This window comes from Melospiza melodia, chromosome Z (genome assembly GCF_035770615.1).
Source record: "Melospiza melodia melodia isolate bMelMel2 chromosome Z, bMelMel2.pri, whole genome shotgun sequence".
NCBI classification, from domain to species: Eukaryota; Metazoa; Chordata; class Aves; order Passeriformes; family Passerellidae; genus Melospiza; species Melospiza melodia.
Window position 1 is genome coordinate 61,680,285 of NC_086226.1, and position 21,873 is coordinate 61,702,157.

Consider the following 21,873-nt stretch of genomic DNA (forward strand, 5'->3'; position numbering starts at 1 on the left):
AAGACTTGAACTGCACTTTTCTGAGGGTAAAGTTATTTATAACAAGAAATCCTGCAAAGATACATTTTTTTTTCCTGCTGCATCCAATGTCTATTAATGAACAGGACAGCATGTCTGGCATGCTCATGTTTGACATCCAGGTCTTATCACATACATCTGTCCTTACAGAAATGCTGAAAGATAAACTCAGTGTTGACAGTCTGATCTGCGAGGGTCTGATCTGCAAAGATCTCATCTGACAGTGAAGTCACACACACTAGGTGCAATAACATCATCCATTCTGCAGCTCGCATGTCTTCCACTCTCTTTAATGACCCCTGTTAAAGGAATCTCCAGTGGGCTGACATGCAGACAAAGAAAATGAAGGCTACCATTTCCCCCAGATTTTGGCTGGGACATGTGTGTGCATGAAAAAGTGTGTGTGTTGGAGGGGGGAGGAATTTACAGTAAGAGATTGTGTTAAAAAACATGAGACAGTGTCTGCATATCTGTTCAGTGAGTTTATCTAAACATTCCCTTTTTCTCCCATCTTTTCCCCTCCCCTTCCTTCTTTCTATTCTGCCATTTGCTGTCAGGAAGGGCCACGTCTGAAGGGCCAATTCAGTACAGCCTGGCACCAACACAGACGGACGTCAACACCAGTTCCAACTGTGAGTCAATTTGCAACTGGGGACTCTTTGAAGCAGTATTGGTTTATGTGCTTGTAGAAGCGGCAAGGACTCTGCAGAGCGCTTCCAGAACAGGGAGAGTGTAGGTTTGTTAGCCCTAGCTCCCTCTAGTTAGAGTAGCATGCAAGTTGTTGATGTCTTACTAAAAAGCAGTAGATAAATGTAGCTTCTCCTGAAATACGCATAAAGGATTCTGATATGTGAGGGCCAGTGCCAGGGAATTCTACTAGCAGAACAGATTTTTTGAGCTGGATGCTGTTCAGAGGAAACTGTCCACCAAGAAAGCTTAGGAAACCTTGTCTGACTAGAGAAGAGGCTAGAAATCATGCCACAGACAAGGATCTTCATTGAATTGTTATTTTCACAGCTAGAGACAAGAGCTACTGCTCTCAGATTTGTATAGGAGCACTGATCTGTGCTCAGACAGGTGAAGAGACCTTGCTTTCAGTTTTGAAGTCCTTGAGGTAATTTGGCTACTGTCAATTTGATTCGCTGCAAGGGGGAAGACAAGACATTGTGCAGTTCTCTGTCATTATGCATGTACAAAAAGTTATCCAGCACCTGTGATCCCAGTCCCCAGTGCCCATGCTCCTGATATGTGTGTTGAGTGAAGATACTCCTAATGGAATTGAAGGAGGGGAAAAAATATGCATTATACAGAGCAAGTGAAAAATGACCTTTGCTTTTCACTGTTCCTGGAAGGTACTAATCTCCCATATTTTCCTCTTGGTGACTTTCCTGGTCCCAATAAGCTTTGGCCCAGCATCACAGAGAAGGTAGCTGAGGAAGGAGACAGTGATTTAAAGGAGAAGTGGCCAACTCTATCAGCTGCAAAATTTGAGAGGATGTGATGGCAAATGCAGAGGACAGTAGAAGGCAAAAAAAAAAGGAAGAAGTGTCTAATACCCCTGCACTTCAAAGAGAGTAGGATAAGTTACATCCTCTGTCAGGGACTGAGAAAGTACTGGCTCAAGACTATTAGAACTATAAAATTTGTATCAACTCATTCATGGAAAGGTAGTATAAAGCAGTAACAACCTACTGAACAGTGAAGGGATTAGCACTGTTTTTTCTAGATGCACTGTCCTCAGCAGACTTCTAACATTTTCCATGATTCTACTAAAAATTCTGTCTTTGATAGATATATGTAGATACAGCTTTTTATGAATGTACTTGAATAGATTAGTAAAAATCTTGCTCACAATCTGTAAAAGCGACTAATAATGTTATCATAAATAATGCTGTATTCTGTATTTTTAGCTTATTCTGTTTTTATGCTGCACAATGATCAATGGAAAATTCACAACACATGCCAATATGTCACCGACCTCTGACTCTTAAGCAAAGAATTTCTTCAAACCGTACTTTTTCATCTCAAATGCTTGAGTCATACAGTGTTTGTCCTGACTTATAGTTTTCTCATGATTTGTTTATGTCCCACAGTTCCTGCAGTCCGATGGCCCCTTCTGTAAGCTATTGTTTGGAAATGCTGATATCCTGGGCAGTGCATCAAACCAGATGGTTTGTCAGCTGTATCAAGCCTGTGAGCAGTTCTGTGTGTCAGTAAGCACATGGACATGGGCCTTGAGATCAACAGGAGACTCACTGTTAAATTGCAGCTCACAGTTAAGGAATCTGTGCTAGAATTTGTACCAGGTGGAAGTGATTTTAAAAAAAATTTAAATCTCCCAAAGATGGGAAGCTGTCTATGGACAGAATTCAGGCTGATGCTTCACTTGTCATAGAATACCTATAGCAGTTAATGAGTGGACATGAACTAAAACTCTGGGATTACATTTCTACCAGGTTTTATGTGGGGGAAAAAAAAAAAAAGAAAAAGAAAAAAAGGGGAAAAAAAAGAGACAACAGCCTCCGACAAGTATAGCACCATAGTTCGGAGAGAATTGGTTTCAAAGCAGATCTTGGGTACTTAGAGTCTGAAAACTATCCTACTCTTCCTTTTAGCTTACCTGGTAGTCCATCCTGTACTTGTCTAGAGCAGCACTTTGTTTTTGGCTTTCTTTTTTTCTTATTCAGTTTGTTAGAGCACTTAATCAAACTTCAAGATGGACTGTGATTACATCTCAGGCTCTTCTTTGCACAATGATTGATTTTAATGTTTGTTGTGATTTCTCTCTAGTAAGAACAGTTTGAGACTGCACTGTATGGGGGTAAAATTCAGACAGGGAAAGCAACAGCCTAGTAATACCAAGCAGGAGATATTGATCAAGGCTGTTAAAAATACTGGGCCAATGAATGTCTTTTTTTCACCTCCATTCATTGGTTTGTAGCCTCTCTGAGTCTCCTAGTCTCCACTGAATTTACACAGCTTAGTGTTGAAATTATTGTAGTCAAGCAATTCATGAAGATGCACAAAAGCACCTAAAAATGTTTTTAGAACTTTATTGTTATTATTAGTAAGGAAGTCTCCTTTGAATGACAAGCTCTGTACAAACAAGAAAAGATGGTCTATCTAGGCAGACAGACTAAAGGGCAAGAAAAAGGAAGGGTTTCAAGCCATGTAAGCCCATAACAATCTCCCTCTAAGAGATTAGAACAAGGGGCTGAGCATTCTTGGAGATTCTCGAAACTTCAGTATAAAAGGCTCAGAGCATGCTGATTGAACCTGGAGTCCCTCCTTTGAGTAGGGGTTGGACTACATGTCTTACAGAATGGCCTTCCAAACAGTGTCATTTTTTAATTCTACTGTCTGTGGTAAATGCATTAACAAAGTCCTGTGTATTTAAACTCCATATAGCCTGATACTTGGTCTAGCACCTAAGCTGCAAAAAAATCCTTCTTCTTTGGAATTACGCTGTCTCCTCCAAAACCACCAGATGAATGTTGTCTTCTGGTAACATGCAGTTGACAGAAGAATGTGCTGTGATTTTTTTTTTGCATTAAATTTAAGTGAAATCTGCTATATAAACAGAGCAGCTAAGAACTTAGGAAAAAAGGGCTAGAAATTGAGCTGACAATCTCAAACAGGTACAGAAATCTTCCTCCCCATAAAACTGACCCTGACTGAATTTTTTAAAGAGCAGAAAGACAAAACTGTTCTTTCACAGATGTCCTGGGGATCAGAGCTAGAGGCGTCTCACTCTGACAGCGCTGTTCCTGTTGTGTAGCTAAATTGTATGGGTCAGGTCCTGAAGCTGTCAATCCAGTTAGGTCTACACCAGTGTTTAGAAAAGAACTAGATATTCTCCTAAGGCTAAATGCCAGGGACTTTGATGTGACTTTGTGATAAAGTCCTGGACTCATTCAGTGGGAAGAAAGTACTGTTGCATTAATGTAATGACTTGTGATATCACATCTAATACTCTTTTACTGTGTGCTTTCAAACCCTGGGCTCCCATTTGGTATTGATGGACAGCAGATTTTTTTAGCTCTAAGAGGTTTTTGGGATATTTTTCTGTAGTGACAGTAATCTAAACAGCGAGGTCATTATAAATTCCTGCTGTGCACAATAAGCTCTTAAATATTACCTGAGGCAGGGTCTGTGGGAAAAGGTAATAGCAGTTGTGCTCTTATACCAATTGACATAGATGTGAAAAACAGAATTTTTCTGGGACAGTAGCCACTATCCACATCTTCCTTCTGAAAAAGAAGGAAGAAATTTCAAGCTGCCATGTGGCATTATGGCTTTCTTGGCTCTTGTATTTTTCATCTTAAAATCTGTATTCAGAAGCCACTGAGGCTGCTTGGGCGTCTGCTCTTTATTTTAGTGGGTTTGGGAATAAGTATTACATCAGCAAGATTAATGATTGTAATTCCATTTATAATATTTTCTTCTCTTTTTTTTTGTTACCTATATAGCCTTAGAAGCTTTTTCTTTAGCCCTTCATTAAAAACCAAACAGTTGCCTTTCTGAGACATGCCAAGGTGTTTCTGCAGTCTGTTAATGACTGCTTACTCTGCTGGCAGATTTCACAGGGAAAATTTGGAAAATTAATCTATATTACTGCTGTAATATAGCAGTGCCAACAGCACTGCTGCCATCTGATTTTGCTATTACAAGAGTTAAACTCTTATCCTTTCTGTGCTCTGACTTATACACCGTGATGCTTTGATTCTGTGCACCTCCTAATCATGTCTGTCACAATACAAATTAGATGGAAAGTCTTCAGAGGAGCATCCTGCCCATTATTTTAGCTTTAGCAAGAAATAATTGCCCATGCTTACTATGGAAACATTTCATTTTATCACAGTTGTCAATTTCAAATTATTGCTTTTGTCCCAGTTAATGGGAGCTGCAACAGAAATGTCAGTCTGACACGTATCATGGTGGAAAGATCTGCAAGCAGCAGAAAAACAGCAGCTCCTGTGAGAGAGAGTCAATGGTGCATGTGAAGCAGCTTTTAAGGATGGCTGGACACCAAGAGTTTGCAGTTACAGGTTCCTAAAGCTCGTGGGGGTTTATGTACAATGACACCTTTGGTGTGAATTTGTGAGATGACAGGGATGTAACCTCGCTGATCTCTTTCTGAGGTGATGACGCACAGCACCGCTGGATTCCACCCCTCAGGTTCCTTAGCTATAACACTAAAGCAACATGGGAAGAAGCCTGCCTGCTTTTTCAGGTGAGGGGCAGAGGTGATGGCAGAAATCAGATAAAAGCTCATGCCAGCACTTGGTAGGAGACTGGTAAGTCAGGACAGTCTCAGAAGTGTCAGTACCACTTCAGGTGAGCCCCAGCAAGACATGACTATTGCTTGAGATTGGGGGACAGGGAAGAAGCACTCATAAGGTTCAGAAAGAGCAGAATCTGATGTTTAAACACTTCAAGGTGTTAAAACTGTGAAATGTTCAGGGTTTGGGTTTTTTTGATGGTTGCCTCTGGATGACAGATATAAAAGATAAAAACATCCAATAATTTCTTTTTGAATATATGCAATATAATGTATTTCACAGATATTCTGGAAACTGTTTCATGGAGATATTCAGACAATAGGATCTAAATTAGTTTTTGAAATGCATTTATTTCACAGAATTAATGTGTGGACACTTTCACTCAGAACTAAGCTAAACTAAAATAAAGGGTTAAGTTCAAGAGCAGAATATGTAAGACAATGAAGACAGAAGAAGAATTTTCCTTCATCCAAATTTTATGAAAATCTCATTGAGATAAATTGCTCTAAAACATGTCCTCAGCCAGTAAAACTGAGATTTATCCAGTGACTTGATTGAGGTGTTCAGTAGGGTAGAGATTTGTCCATAGCAGGTATTAGACATGCAGTGTGTGAATGCTCAGAATTGGATGGAATACAGGAGAAGGGCATAAACTGCAGAGGTTTACTTTTAGATCAAGTTAAAACTTTGACTTTTCCTGCTTTATGCAGACATTGTATTAATTGCGTGAATGCTCTTGCATCTCTTTGTTTTTTGATAGGAGAAACAGGAGGTGATAGAAATATAAAATAGAGTGATCTAAACATGGAGGAATAGATATTTCTACATCAAAATATAAGAATTCAGAGACAGAGACAGAAATTAAAGATGTCAGTTTCACAACATGTGAAACTGGGGAATTCACTGCAAAGGAAAGATCAGGAAGCCAAGGATTTAGTTAAAGTCAAAGAAGCATTAGTAATTTACATTAATTACAAGAATAACTAGAGAAGTAGTAATTACGAGGAAAAGTCTGTGAAGGATATGAGATATTGTACTTTGATTATTATTCTAGTATCTATCAAGATGAGATAACCTAGCAGACAGGCAACATGCAGCAGACAGAAAATTAACTGAGAAATGTCTGAGATTAGTGTTTATGAGACATAGGATTTAGATGACTGCAGGTCATATCCAAGCTATCACTTGATCTAGCTTCCTTTTTTGAACTTCTCTATCCTCATTTTGATGAGTTAAGCATTTCAGGTGTCCAGCTGCTGATGAGTAAAGGATGCTGATCATACTGATTCTTGGTGAGTCCAGAAAACTGAATTTTTAATGCCAGTTGCAGGAGTATCATGTTGAACTAACGGTGTTTGGAGCCTGAATATTGTCATAAATAACAGCTCAGAGAAAACAAGTGAATAGGTTTGACTCCCAGCCCAGCAAGAAGCCAGTGATCAAGATGTAGAGTTTGAACTGTTGAGAACTGCCATAATAGCAATGTCCAAGTTTATTAGCAAGTTGAAAAGCAACTTGCAATACCTGTGCATCTTGTGAAGAAGCAAGTTGTGGAAACTGACAGGTGGGTTTTCTTTAAGGATCTTTAGGAATGCAAATAAAACATATATATTCAGGTCTGCTGGGACACATTGTGCAACAGACTTTCTCCTTAGTGAAGAAATCAATGAACACAAGGGATCACAAAATTGGAAAACACTTCTGTCCTTCCTTCCATGATTTACAGGTGAAGAAATGTGAAGGGGTTTATATGAGAAGGAGGAAGGAATCACAGTACAAATCATTTCACATGTCAGATCTTTCACATGCCAGCTCAGACAGTCCATAATAATGGACATAGAAGCAAAGAATCATAGAATCACAGAATCATAGAATGGCCTGATTGGAAGGGAAATAAAGATCATCTAGGTTCAGCACTTACACTGCTAAGTGGCCCAGAGCTCTGTCCAACCTGGCCTTGAACACTTCCAGAGATGGAGCATGTATGTGGAACATGTAATATGGTGTTTAAGCTGCTGCCCCAAACATCTGGTATTAGCCAATTATACTTGTCCAATGTCTTCAAATTCAGTCTTAGCTCAACATCTCTGCATGTTTGTCCTATAAATACACAATCATTTAAAGCCATCCAAAATCTAGGAGGCCAGTACTCGCCCCAACATCCAGCCATGCTTCCCTGATGCCTCTCTTTTGTCATTCCTCCCATTCTTTCAACTACAAGAACTGGCTGAAAAACTAATGAAAACTACAGAGATAGTTTTCAGGTAAATCAATGGATCAACAGTGAAAGAAATAGCCTGTTAGTGTCTTTGCTCAGGAAAAGGCAGATATTTCAGCTCAATCCTTACTTAAAGTCAAAACAAGGATTGTGTTAGGAAGGCTCAAGTAGGGAAAGGCTTGTACACATGGAGAATTCAGCTGTGAAATGCAACACCACAAAACTCCTTTGTTTATTGTTTAGTCCACAGTACTGGTAGGACAGCAAGAACAACTCAGTTCATTGCAGACATTACTGGGAGGCTGGTGAGGCACTGAAACAGGTTGTCCAGATAAACTGGGGATAACTCATCCCTGAAGGTGCTCAAGGCCATGTTCGAGGGGCTCTGAGAAACCTGGTCTAGTGTTCTGACCTATGGTAGGGGGATTGGACTGAGATGACCTTTGAAGTTCCCTTCCAACCTAAACCATTCTGTGATCTTAAGAGTCAACCAAGATGCCAACCCAAACCATTCTGATTCTGTTATTATTGGAACACGTCAACACATAGAAAAGACTCAAGCTTCATGCTTGGTGACATTTCATAGGACTGCTTTCCCAATAGGATGACTCTCATTGTCTTCCTATTAGTGTCTGTTGCCAAAAAGTACAACTTGAGGCAATTTCTCGTACAACTTGAGGCTATTTCTTCTCCATTGTTACCTGGGAGAAGAGACTCTACCTCACTACAATCTCCTTTCAGGTAGCTGTAGAGAGAAATAAGATCTCCCCTGAGGTTCCTTTTCTCCTGGCTAACCACTCCTTACATGACTTATGATCCAGCCCCTACACCAGCTCCATTGTCCTTTTTGGACACACCCTGGAGATGAGAGGCAGACAAGCCAGGCCACAGCTACAGTAACAAGCTCCCATGCAATCCAGAATATAGCTTTACAGAAGGTTGAGTCCTCAATGTAAAATGAGTTCAGTATGTTTTGTCACCCTGTTACCAGCATGAGTGACATGGAACTGTGTCTTGTTTAGAGTAAGTACAGCAGTCAAGTTTGCCAGGTTTCTATCGTGTTTTAAGACTGTTAGCATGAGCTAAGGAATAAAGCTCAAAAATTTCTTGTTCTCTTTCCAGTTAAGGCACAACTAATGCTCTGCCTACAGAGAAATAAATCACTTGTCTTCTGCTAATGCCTTTTGTATAGGGTTTCATTTCCCTCTCTGATACTGAAGGTTACCAGCAGGCATCAGCTGGCATCTCTTCTTCAATTTGGATGCATAAGTGTGTCCTCAGTTTCCATTCTTTGGAAACCTGAACATACCATGATTAAAATAGACTGCAAACAGATGCTTGATGATAAAGAAGTTCCTCTTGCTTGTACTGTTTGCAATTTGTGCTGTGAGGATTTAGTCACAGCCTAATGGCTAATCATTGCAAGGGTTCAATGAATCTCCTGGCCTTAAGGTTTTGGCATAGCCATAATAGTCTGTGGGTTTAATTGGTGGAATTTTTGCACTCAAACCTCACTAAGCAACTCAGAACTGCCAGCCACCAAATCACAGAATCACAGAATGGGTCAGGTTCAAAGGAATGACAGTGGATCAGTTGATCCAGCCTTCCTGCTCAAGCAGGGTCATTCTAGAGCCCATGGTACAGGATGGAATCCAGCTGGTTCTTGAACATCTCCAGTGAGGCAGAGTCCAAAATCTCTCCTGGCAACCTGCTCAGCTACCTGCACAGTAAAGTTCTTACTCATCTTCAGGTGGACCTTCCTGTGCATCATTTTACCATGGTCTGTTGTCCTACTACTTTGTGCTTTGGTAGATATTGTAGAGGTGTAGATATTGATGAGGTCCCCTCTCAGTCATCCCTTCTTGAGGCTGAACAGGTCCAGGTCCCTCTGCCTTTCCTCTTTAGAGAGATGCTCCAATCCTGTAATTATCCAGGAGCTACATGTGTTTCTTGTACTGAGCAGCCCAGAGCTGGACACAGCACTCCAGATGTGCCTCACCAGGACTGAGCAGTGGGACAAGATCACCTCCCACAATCACTGATATGCTCTTCCTAATGCACCCCAGGGTGCCACTGGCCCCCTCATCCACATGGACACACTGCTGGCTCATGGACAGCTCATTGTCCACCAGGACCCCCAGGTCATTTTCAGCAGAGCTGCTTTCCAGCATCTCAGCCCACATCCTGTACTGCTACATTTTGGAGTTATTCTTCCCCATGTGCACTTGTCATGGAACTGACATCAAAATACATGCTTTGTCACACCCTCCTGCTGCAAAAATGACCAATAGGGACATCCCTATTCTACAAGGCATGAAAAGAACTGTAGAGTTGGCGGTACGTACCCTGCACTGCTTATGCATTGGGAAATTTGTCTTTTGGCTTCTGGATGTGGAAAATCTTTCCTAGTGCAGAATTTAGAAAGGATTTCTCAGTTTTTCTTCTTTTGCACCAATTGAACTTCAGTAAGCAAAGGTCAGTAAAGGTCTGTATAGCAAAACAAAAAGATCTTTACACAGAGGTGGCTTGAAATTTCTTCTGACAGCCAGCAAAAGCAGGTCACTGCATATGAAAGGAAAAGGCAGAGATGATCTAGATTGAATCTGGAAGCCTGTCCAAAGCAGACATTGTTGATATTATCAACTGTGCACATGCCTCCAAGATGAGTTTGATGACCCTGACTCAAGACAACCAAAGGAATAGTGTCTCTCCTCCTGCAGCCCCAGGGCCTGCCTTTATGTCAGTCCTCACAGCGCAGTCGAGGGCACAATCCAAAATAGCACTGTTGTCTACTCACCCTTACACTGCTGTAGATCAGGACTGACCCCCTCCATAGCAGTCTGAGACAGGTGCAGAGTGTCCTCCCAAATTTCAAGATGCATGCACATGTCTGCAGGTGTCCAGCCAACAGCCTAGCCTAGCAATCAAGGCAGAACTGCAGCAAAAACCACTCCCCCCTCCCTCCTGCTGTGGGTGCACTGGAGGCACCCACATATATGTGTTTGTTTTCCTAACTGCTCCATTAAACCTTTAAATCCTGTATCAAGAATAAAAGTGAGCTAAAGGCAAAGCTGAAGTTGGCCAGGCATGTGTTTATAACAAACACATCTGGGTTTTTTCAGTAATTCTGGATGAAGTGGGATTTTCAACCCATGTTTATTAACCCTCTTAGTTTATGTTTTTGTAAAGCCAGTGTTTCCATGAAAATGAACAGAAATAGCAACATGCTAGAGAATAAAATAAGGGGAAGAAAGCTAAGTGGAGTGGTTAACTGCTCTGGTACCTGGGACCTTCTTTCAGGGATCACTGAAAAGGTACAAGAGGGGAAGCAGGGAAGCTGTGAGGAGCTGATTTTAGCTCTTAGTGTCTTGAACTTTGTATTTTTGGGTCAGAAGTGAGCAATTTCAGGGCATGTAGGGCTGTGTTCCAACATGGTCATGGCAGCAGGCATTCTGTGCTTGGTGAGAGCTTTTCCATACTGTTCTGACATAGTCCATCTTTATTTCTACATCAGGTGAGCTTATTATAAATATCTCTGTGTCACATAAACCATCTTAGCAAGTAACTTTGGTGGCTCATAAATCATGCCAGGTGTGGTATACCTTGTCTATGTTTCACAGCTGTAACATAAAAGCATCCAACTCTTTCATGCACAAGGTAAAGATGTGAACTTTTTAACTTTTAACTTTGCAGAAGGGAAATTTGAGAGACCTTTAGTTCCTATAAGAATTTTAGTATGTCAATATTATTTATTTAGTTGATTAACTTATTTGAACTTGGTTTTTATTACCATGACAGCATCTGCAGATGGCTTGCATGACCACGGTAGGTCCCTTTGCACTGAAACATTCAAGTCTAATCTAGTCTAGCCTAGTTTAGTCTGGTCTATGAATGTTGTAAAATGGGTGGCTACACCTTTGAATGTAAAAGTGTAGGCCCCTTTCTAGAAGTCTAAATTGAAAATAGAACTTGGTATTTCTGAAGTGTTTTGTAAAAATTGAGAACAAATTGAGAGCAAATAATTACATAGGAGGAAAAAACCCCTTTTTTTCTGCCCAACATCTATTCTCTTTTCATTGTAAGATTATTATTTCTCATCATCTTCACAGGCCCTGTGAATTGACATGTTCCATTTGATCAGAAAGGAGTTAGTGGATGAGTTTCATCACAAAAAAGACTCTCTAAAGGACAGGAGAACTTTCAGCATATGTCAATTTCTTTCAGAAACAGTAAACCCAGTCCCAAAGTTGTATTTTCCATGATTGCTCACAGAAATCTTTGCACAACTATATGCACAGAAAGTGGTTTAAATGCTTAAGTTTCCTTTTTATTCTACTGAAATTTCTGCTTGAGTTCCCAAGTGAATAAATCTCTCCAACACAGCCCTGGAAGCTCGACTGCTATTGGATGGGAGTGGCCCATGCCAAGAAAGCACCATGGCTTCACACTGACTACCAAGGAGAACCATTCCTTGGTGAAGAAAATGCCATCCAGCAACAGGAGCCAGAGTTCATTACAGATTGGCCCATCAGGGAATTAGATTGATAATAATCAAGATTTGATAGACCCAACAAGGCTGAAAATGAAAACCATTGTCCATAGCAAACAAAAAGAGAGAAGTATAATGGTGTCTGAGAGTGGCCGTAACACAGATGGGTCTGGAGAGGGTTGGGAGCAGTTAAGAGTGCACAATCAACTTTTGGAAGTAATGATGCTGGCACCAAAACATGCCATGCTCTCAGATCCTCTCACTTTCACAACATTGATAGTCATGTCATGGAAAAGGACATATTTTTAAAGCATCATATATTTTGTGTAATTATTTTTTATTTTCTGCTAGTCTGGTCTGATACCCTTATGGAGAATTTTGTTGAAATTCTTTTCAGGTTCCCACCCAGTGGTTACAAAGCAATGCTTCTTACAGAAAAACTCCACGTGGTTTCCTTGCTTTGCCATGGATAGGACATTTTCTCACAGTCTCACAACCCTTTACAACAAACTAGAGAAAACAGGCACTTGAGTTTTTTCAAGAGTAATTCTAAAAAAATCACTTCTCCTCCAGTGTTTTAGTTTTCTCTACTCAGGGGTCAGATTTATAAAGGTAATGAGGAATATTTTTATTCTCATAACCAGTTCCTCTCAGACTTGTTGACCCTGCACACAAGTTTGCAGTCATGTTAGTGCATTGCAACATATCTTTGAAATAAGAGCAAAACTCCAGTGCGGGTTTTTGCCATGGAATATTCCAAGCTATGAAGATTTGCTGTCCAGCTCCACAGCTGCAGAATTAAGAGCACCTCTGAAAATTCTGGCCTGCGAGTCTCATGGTATTTAAAGGTCTGCTAGCAGTTACAGGAAATCCCAGAGACACAGCAGTTCATAGTACAAACATTTTTGTTGGGCCAAGTGGGTGTTTGCCTCTGGTCTGGCAGGATGCAACAGCCTCAGCTATGGCTTCATCCAGCAACTGCTGAATTGAACCAATAAGTCTGTCTAATTTACTTTGTGAAAAATAAGTGGGCGAAGTTTTTCAGCTTCCAATCTATTCCACTTTGGGAGGGAGTTTACATTGTAACTGTCCTAGACCTGCTCTGTACTACAAACTTGGACAATCTCCCCACTTTCTTTCTCAGACCACCACAAGTTCCCATCCTCTGCTTAGTCTGGGGACTTTTTAGCATTTTATGCTGTGTCCATGTTTTCTGATTTCCATTTTGCTATGTTAGTCCTTTGTTTTTGCCTAAGGCAACATACTTCAGGAATGAGAGAGTGGCTAAGCCAGGTCAGTAGTGACAGATAGCAAGAAACTGCATGTTGATACAGTCAAGCATCCAACAAAGTCTCTCAAGGCTTTGACTGCACATTAAGACCATGCCCCTTTGTGACAGGAAACCCACCCAAGACCTGCATCTCAGGAACTGTACCCTAGCTGCCTTCACTGGTTTTGGTATCGATGTCATACCATTTTGATGAAATTTCCACTCATTGAAAAAAAGGAGTTTGCTTCCCTGAAGAAGAAGCTTGTGTCTATAAATGTCTTATATTAGTAGTTTTATGTAATTTTAACTATGCCCTTAATTTGTAATTTGTGATGGTAATAAAGTCGTGCATTTGCAGTGACAGCTATAAACTGGTGGCACCATGGAAGAAAGAGGAAGAATCTTTGTTACAATGAGTCCTGGGGAGACACAGGAGTCCTTTAACCAGGGTTCTACTGACAGTTTTGTGAAAAACATATATCAGCACCTTTATAGGATCCCATTTCTAATGGGAACAAGCATTACTGAAACAGGATAAGCCAATGCAAGAAGGACTATTTAAAAATACACCTGGAATGATCATTTGGTGGCAAAGAAGTTTGCATCTAGACTTGCAATTGAGGACTGGACAGGTCAAACCACAGGAAAAATAGCCAAAATGTGTAAACAACTAAAAATGAACTACTGCAACACTGTCTGGGATTCTTATCTTATGCAGGACATAATTGAGCATTAAATTAGGTGTTGAACACTGAGATGTGGGGAGGAAACGTGGCTGGGCACTCTCCTCCTCCAAGGGGAGAGACTTTTTGTAACTCTGCGCAGCGTACGTTCTGTGTAATTAATTATGTGGGGAGATGCTTGACTGTGCTTCTGAAGGGCACGTCTCTATTTGCTCCAGCCTTCACCTCTGCCAGTCTCCGTGCACATCACATTCTGCACGGCTGAGGGGAGGGATCCCCCCGCAGAGAGGTTACAGAAGCTTGACTGTAGAGATAGGCTTGGGAGTCCAACTTCAGGTATCCAGGTTTGAACATTCTATTCAGATTTTGTCAGGAAACAAAGAAAGGTAATTGCTAAACTTTGGACAGTGAGACTGTCTTTCCCCTCCTCTCCCCTTCCCTCCTCTTCACCTCATTAAAATGTAGTTGCTTCTACAGCATCCTGGTCTAACCAGCCTTGCTTGCTTGCTTTCTCCACATGCTTGTTCCAGTTATTTGCTGGGTAAAGGGGAGTTCAGAGATGTTTGGGACCTTTTTTGTAGCATATTCTGCAGCCAGGGTCAACTTGCTACGCACTGTCCAAGATCTCATGAGCTTTGGATTTGTTTAGACGGATCCATTTTACCATGGATTTATCCTATTATTAACTTTCATAATGAATTTGCAGATTTTATGAGAAAGTGAGTTATTACCACTGTAATGATGCTGTGTCATCATGGGCTGCTTTTTATCTGAAAACTTGCTCCAAATGGGGTAGGAGTGCTATATGATATCATAAGCTACAATCTATAAAATCTTTATTAGGTACATCACAATTTATCATTTTAATCTATCATCCATAATCAAAGACAGACCTTCAATAATGTGCATTTTTGTAGTTCTTTTCTCTCAGGCACCCTAACTGTTTTTACTGCAATTCTTGTGAGCAAATGCTGACAATTTACCTAGTACACTATGCAGGATGCAATGAAAATTAAAAGGCAAAGTTTTCAAAAGGCTTCCTCTCAATTCAGAGGATGATTTTCTCTGGCTTAGAGACCATTGCACTGCAATTATTTGACATTATGCATTCCAGCATGGTCATTAAAAAATAAGAAAGAATCTTTTAACAATTCTCTTACTAATTAAAGCAATTCCCACAGTATCCATGACTCTTCTCAGGTCTGTAAAACTACCTACTACACAGAAATGTTTCTGGAACTTTTAACCGAGACTTCAAAAACCCCTCAATTACTCAGTAAAGAAAATAAGCATACATGCCCGCACTGCTCAAAATAAACCCAACCTTAGAAGATACCAGTTTTGATGGAAACCTAGAAGTAAAGCCCTTCTCATTTAGCTCCTGCTGAGGCCTACATCCTGTTGGTTTGTGGCCTCAGTCTTCCTATAAGGGCACACTGTGACTTCATACTAAATGGCCCTTTGTCTGTAGGTTAAAAAGGTGTGTAATTCACCTTAAGGGACAGAACCTGTGTAACAGCACTGGGGGTGAACTACTTTTCTGAACTTTGGTGATTGATTGTAAAAATATGCTTATAGATATGATTTTTTTTTTGCTCTGGACCTTGCACTAATTAGAGGGAGCAAATGTTGTACTAATGGACTCAGCTCTTAAAAGAGGTGTTTCAGTGTTGGATTCTAGCAAAAGAAATATTTTTGTGTCAAATCTTGTATTTATCAGTGCAATTAATTCTGACCTGTACCGTGTCTCCATCTAAGTAAGAAGAAGTGTGTGCATTTAGACACTCCCTGTCTTTCTGTTAACAGGTGCTGCACAAATATTGCAAAACTGGCTGCTCAGAACAGTTCCCAAGAGCATGAACGGGTGATCACTGGTGGCTGTTGAGTGCTCCGTGGTCACCGCCTGGGAAATGTGGCTGCTGATCCCTCACTCGCTGCCAGTGCCCTGCAAACTGCCCGTGTGAGGACAGGCTGCCCTCACCTGAGGCACACTGACCAGATTGCTGGCACTCGCCCGGTCATGCTCAGATGCACCCTCATGCTTGTGGCTGATCACAAGCTCAGATTTTTCAGCTTTAGGCAAGTAAGTCACAAATTCCATGCTGTAGGCTGTGTGGTGCCAGAAGAATTCCTGCCATAAGTGCAATGGGGAGTTTCAGAAGCTCCCTTCATGTGACTACTCAATTTTTTTTTTTAAATGGAGAAAGCATCCCTAAAAAGAAGGACATCCTGATCAAAGAAAGGCTGAGGTGTGTCTGTAACTAAAATGAAGACTGTCACAAAGGGAGATCGAAGCTCCACTGCAGCTACCCATCAAATTGTTGAGGGAATAACTTGCAATGGTTATAATAATTTTAAGACATTTTAAGTGCCTTGTTGTAGAAATTGTCACAGGACCAACAGAAATAGACATGGTACCTCATGGTCTCAGGTGAAAAAAATCGTCTGTGGCAATGAGTTGATTTTAATTACCATGGGTGACCAATATGTGACTCAGTAGAAGCTATGATTCCTGCTCTCCCCAGTGTCCTTGTTATCACAGGCCAGATGGCCCTGTTGGTGGTCCTCTGTGGCAGGGAGCACTCAGCTGTCCAGAGCTGCAACTGAGAAAGAGAGAGACAACAGGAAACCCAGTACTCCCAGAAGACTCTGAAGGAGTACACAGAGCCCCCTGTGGGTTTCTTTCTAAGAACAGGAACCATTTAGATATTTGGAGTATATGTTTTGTGTGTGTAGGATATCACACTGCAAACCCTAGCAATTTTGTGCATGTTTATATTTCAGCATTTGTGCTTGACTCTTTGAAAAACAAATTTCACAAAAATGCTACCAGAAAAAGCCAATTGCAGCAGTCTTCCTGTACAAAGCAGAACCAGATTTCTAAAAGTAAAGGAAAGGTTTCCTGCCTTCTGATATTCAATTACCCAGTCCTACCAATATTCTGACAGAAATATTTTAAAGTTCGTATGGATATCACAGATTTTGCATTTGCAAGAGAGAGATAGAGTGTGTTTCTAAATTTGACCTAGTCAATATTTTGCCCAGTAATGTTGAGGTTTGTGGTGAGACCCAGGATATGAATCCCATATTCCTAAACTGAGATTTCTCTCACAAGCGTGTCTTTACATTATACATCAAAAATCTATTCTGTTTCTCATCACCTCCCTTCCCTGTCCACTATATGAGGGCAACAGCATTCTTCAAAATGGATTTTTCTAGATCTCGTTGTGGCTCTAGTGCTTCTCTTAGAAACATTTCTAGTTCAGGCATGCATAATTTATGCATCATTATATGGTAGAAAATGCTGCAGCCTGATGTAAATAGGGGTCTAGATGCTGGCAGAATTCTTGAATTAAAAAGGAAAAAAATAATTCAAAAATATTCACATTGTGACACCCTGTCTACTCATACATGTAGCATAGGCTTTGCTTTTTCTTTAGTATGGTATACCTTCCAAATCAGGGGGAATGTGAACAACTAACATTTCAGCCCCTCACAGAAAAAAAAATTCAAAACATCAAGTTCTGGTCATGTTTGAGTGGCCAATTGCATTAGATTCAATTCAAATATCAGTGAAAGCCATTATTTTTCACTCACAGAGAGCTCACCTGATTCTATTCAGCCTTCAAACAGAGAAGAAAAGAAGACATTTGCTTTTGGACAGATGTGAGTAGATATTCACTGGAGGCATCTTGTTAGACAACTTTGTCCCACATGTGTAATTCCATGGCAGGCGTAAGTAACCAAAGACAAGCTGTATAACACAGACCCTGGGGCTGGCTTCTGCAGTAAATATTCAGTGGTTGCACAGCTCAGGAGAAAGTTGGCAGGGTATGTGAGACTTTTGCAAACCAAGGCTGAGGAAATGATTCCCATAAAAGAACACAATCTTCCTCCATATTCTGGCCACTTTTTTGGGCCTTGGTCACATGGAGGGACACTCTATACTACACATACATGGGAAAGAGAAGCTAAAAGAAAGGTTTAATGGAAGATAAGAAGCACAGAAAGACAGGGAGTTATTCAGTTAGTAATTATCGCAGGCACTGCCTATAAATGCTGTAATTCTTAAAAAATGTCAGCATTCATGTGCAAATCAAATAGATCAAGTCTGTGCCTGTGATACTGCAGTCAGCAAAATCTTGGATTGTGTCATTGGGATAGAAGGGTTTGGGATTTTGCTGAGCCAGCTCCTTAGAGTTTTTACAGTTAATTCATTTACAGCTGTAATTTGGAATTTATAAAACTCATTGCTTATTAATGTCATAGTTTCCCAATGTCAATCAAGATTGGCCTCTGATGCTATCTGACAGCATCAGATATTTTGAAAGTCAGTAGGAAAAATGTATCTGCTTTGCACCAAATCTGCAAGAATTAGGAATATTTGGACTATGAATATCTTTTGAGGAGATAGAAAACCATTTAGGAGGTTGCAGAACAGCTACAAGCAGGACCTGAACCAGAGGTTACCATGCCTTTTTTGGGGAAATGTAAAAAGTGATTACTAGATTTGGCAGAAAAAGCATCTCCTTGCAATACACATAGGTGTCTACCACATGAAAAAAATGCAGACTGTTGGTATTAATGTCTCCAATATACTCGTCTATGTTACAGACACTAATAAAATCCAGCATGGACATGAAAGGCAAGTGAAATATTTTGTATATATTGTTGGCACTGAGAAGTGCTGGCACTACTGAATTAAGTGTTTTCTAAAGCTGGTGCTTCAGGTCAGTATTGCATTTCGTGATAATGGCATTTATTGAAACTCTGAAGGAGGCTCTTTCATTGACAAAGGTTTGTTGCATTTTTTTTTTTGTGGCCCTGGCCCTGCCTAAACTTTAGGCATTCAAACATTCAAGTGAGTTTTTAAAAACTAACTTGAGATACATATGATCTGAAAAGAAAGTGATTAATTCATATTCCTTCTGGTTAAAGTTTCCAGCAGTATTACCTCTCATGTGATGGAAGTATTTTGCAGTTATAAATTCTGAAGTTTTAATGGTCAACTTACCTGGATGCACATGTATTAAGCCAGGCTGTCTTTGGAGAAAAACAAGCATAAAAAAAAAATCTTTTAAGCTACCTGTGTTTTGGGTAGACATGGGTGAGATACCCATAGCATATCATGGCTTATTTGCATGAGTGGCTTTTCGCATTAGTAAATACCAAGAATTAAGAAAATTTTATGGAGCACAAGTCCTTTTCCATAGCCAAATGTCTGCAGATAGAGTCCCAACAATACCAGAAAGTACCATCATGATGAGTTAACACCCTTTTGACCCAAGGAGCCTTGGCTGTGAGGAGTAGGAGACCTGCTGCGATACATCTCAAAGCCTGGAAGCCGGGTTTGAGTGGAGCTGCTACAGGTGCAGGTCTTGGTGGCAGCAGCAAATACTCAGCCAAGAGCTTGGAAGGCCAAAGTGGTAGAACATGGGTCAGTCAGTACTCAGTGACAGGTGAGCACCATTCTGAAAGGGCTGGCATCAGATTGTGCCATGGGATGTTCAGGTCGGACATCAGGAAGTTTCATTACAGAAAGGGTCAAATACTGGAACACAGGAAAGTGATGGAGTCACCACCCCTGGAAATGTTCAAGAAATAACTGGATGTGGCACTTAGTGTTATGGTTTAGTTGGCAAGGTGGTGTTTGGTCAAAGGTTGGACTCTATGACCTTGGAGATCTCTTCCAGCCTTAATGATGCTATGTTTATATGATTCTCTATCACAAGCAAAGGATTGGGTTCACCCAGTGTGTCCTGTGTGCTGTTAGAGATTCACAACTTCCCCTGGGAGGAATCAACCTCCTGCTCAGGGGTGGTCACCACTGGATGTGGCTCAGGCTCCTAAAGAATGCAGTCACTGTTTTGAAGCATGCAATATCTGGATTTCAAATTGTGTGAGACATTTTTGTCCTGCGCCTGAGAAGGTTTAGACTACTGCAATAAAAAGTAAAGTGAGAGGTAACAAGGCAAGCTGGTAATTGTGGCACAGCTTTGCTGTGTTCAATAACTAGATGGACAAGCACTCTTCAGAGAGCACGTTTCCAGAGCCATGACACCACTGAGCAGTCAGTGTCCCTTTATCATGTGTTTGCAAAATTAGGTGTTAGTATCAAGTGCTCTGAAGCAACTTTCTGCAGATTTTGAATTTATTAACCACCACATGCCAGGCAGAGCTTGGAGACAATCAGCACAATGTGAAAAACTCCTCAGAATCATAGTTTTTCACAAAGCAATCACCCTGTTTGTAAACTTTTGGTTTGAATCCTCAAATGAATGTGTTCACTAAACACTTTCAAAGGACAAGCCAAGAAATTAAATTCCCAAACTGTCAAACAATGAAGTCATACACTCTGAAGAGATATTTATTGTATTGCACATTATTTTATTTTTTTTTACTATTAAATATAATAATCTTATCACCTCTCCTGCTGCTAAAATCCTTCTTCTGCCACATGAGAGCCAAGTACTTTCTTTGGTCTTAGATGGTTTGACTATTAGCATGTCCAGTAAAAATCCAAAGTACTGTTCTCTACTTTTAAAAAATGCTTTCTCTATTTTATACTTGGGAAAAAAAGGGTCACAGGCTAAAAATCATGTCTTCGGGTTTTTTGTTTGTTTGTTTTGTTTTGTAGGGTTTTTTTTCCCCAGCAATATTATCTGGTCTGGTAGAAGACTTACTCTTCTTCCGCAAACGTCACTATGAAATCATAGACTTCATTACTGCTAGATATTCAGAAAAGGATCAATATGTTAAGGTCAGAACTATCACTTACTGTTCAAAATGGCAGCTGAAGGGCATTACAGAAAATAATGACTCTATGCTTGCCTTTATAATTAATGTATTTTCTTAAATTAGCTGTACAAGATAGAATACCAGGCTCTTTGGATCTTTGCATGAGGGCAGCTCATATTGTGAGCTTATAAATCATCTACTGTCAAATACAAAATTTATCCTTTGGATAAGTTTTTTTATCAAGTTGCTTTTAAATTATATTTTGGCTAATTTTAGAAAAATAAAGGCAGTGCTATGTTTCACCCTTATAAACAGGAAACACAAAATCTATTGGATTTTAAGGTTAACAGCTGAAAACAGAGAGCACAAGCTCCTGTGTAAACATGTCTTTGCCGCAGACTTTCTTTTAGAGCAAAAATAAATCAACTGTTAGAAAATAAATATGTAGACTCTTGAATCTGGTCAGAGCAGGTGTCCAAATGAATGTTACATTAGTCCTGTTTGGCAACATAAGCCTTTTTTAAATTTGGCATTATGTGGACAACTTGTCTAATTGCAGGACATACACTGCCCAAGTATTTCAGTATCTTCTTGTTATTCTTGTTAACTCATTCTTAGCTTTCATAGTTTTACATTTGACTTCTGAAAGCAGTGTTTTCTATTCATATTCAGCTTTCTGCAGGACCACAGAGCAGGAATGATGCAGCATTTATATTATTTGACTAAAAAGAGAAAAGTTGGTTTCTGTGATGTATGTGCTCTTCTTCATCCTCATTAATGTGTCAATGTTTTGGACCTACTTCTGCATTTCATGCATTTCATGTGCTCATTTGCAACAGCACAGAGCTTTTTTTTTGTTTCCAGGAATATATTCTGTGAGGTTCTTTCTGTTAATCCAGCAGAAGGCTCACCAATTAGCTAATTGATCTTTGTTTGTTTCTTTGGGTGTTTTTTGCATCTTTGGTTTGGTCTGGTTTTCTTTGTTTGGTTTGGTTTGATTTTCTTGTTGTTGTTTTTTGGGGGTTTGGTTTGGTTTTTTTTGGTTTTTTATTTGTTTTCTAATGACTCCTTTCTCCAGGTGCCAGCTGGGACTGAGAACAAGTTAAGAGACACCTCTTTGCACTCTGACAGCAAGTTTCAGAGGTCTTAACATCTAATCTGGTCTCAAAAGCTCT

The 21,873-nt window shown here is 40.2% G+C and overlaps 1 protein-coding gene across 2 annotated transcripts in view; it reads left to right on the plus strand.

Annotated features, from left to right (window-relative positions):
• Window positions 1-575: 575 nt before the first annotated feature.
• NRG1 (neuregulin 1) overlaps window positions 576-21,873 on the plus strand; it is a 288,370-nt gene continuing 267,072 nt past the window's right edge. For both annotated transcript variants that reach the window (XM_063181175.1, XM_063181176.1), the window contains exon 1: window positions 576-650. The gene's annotated coding sequence lies outside the window, so the exon portion shown is untranslated. The remainder of the gene's footprint in view (window positions 651-21,873) is intronic.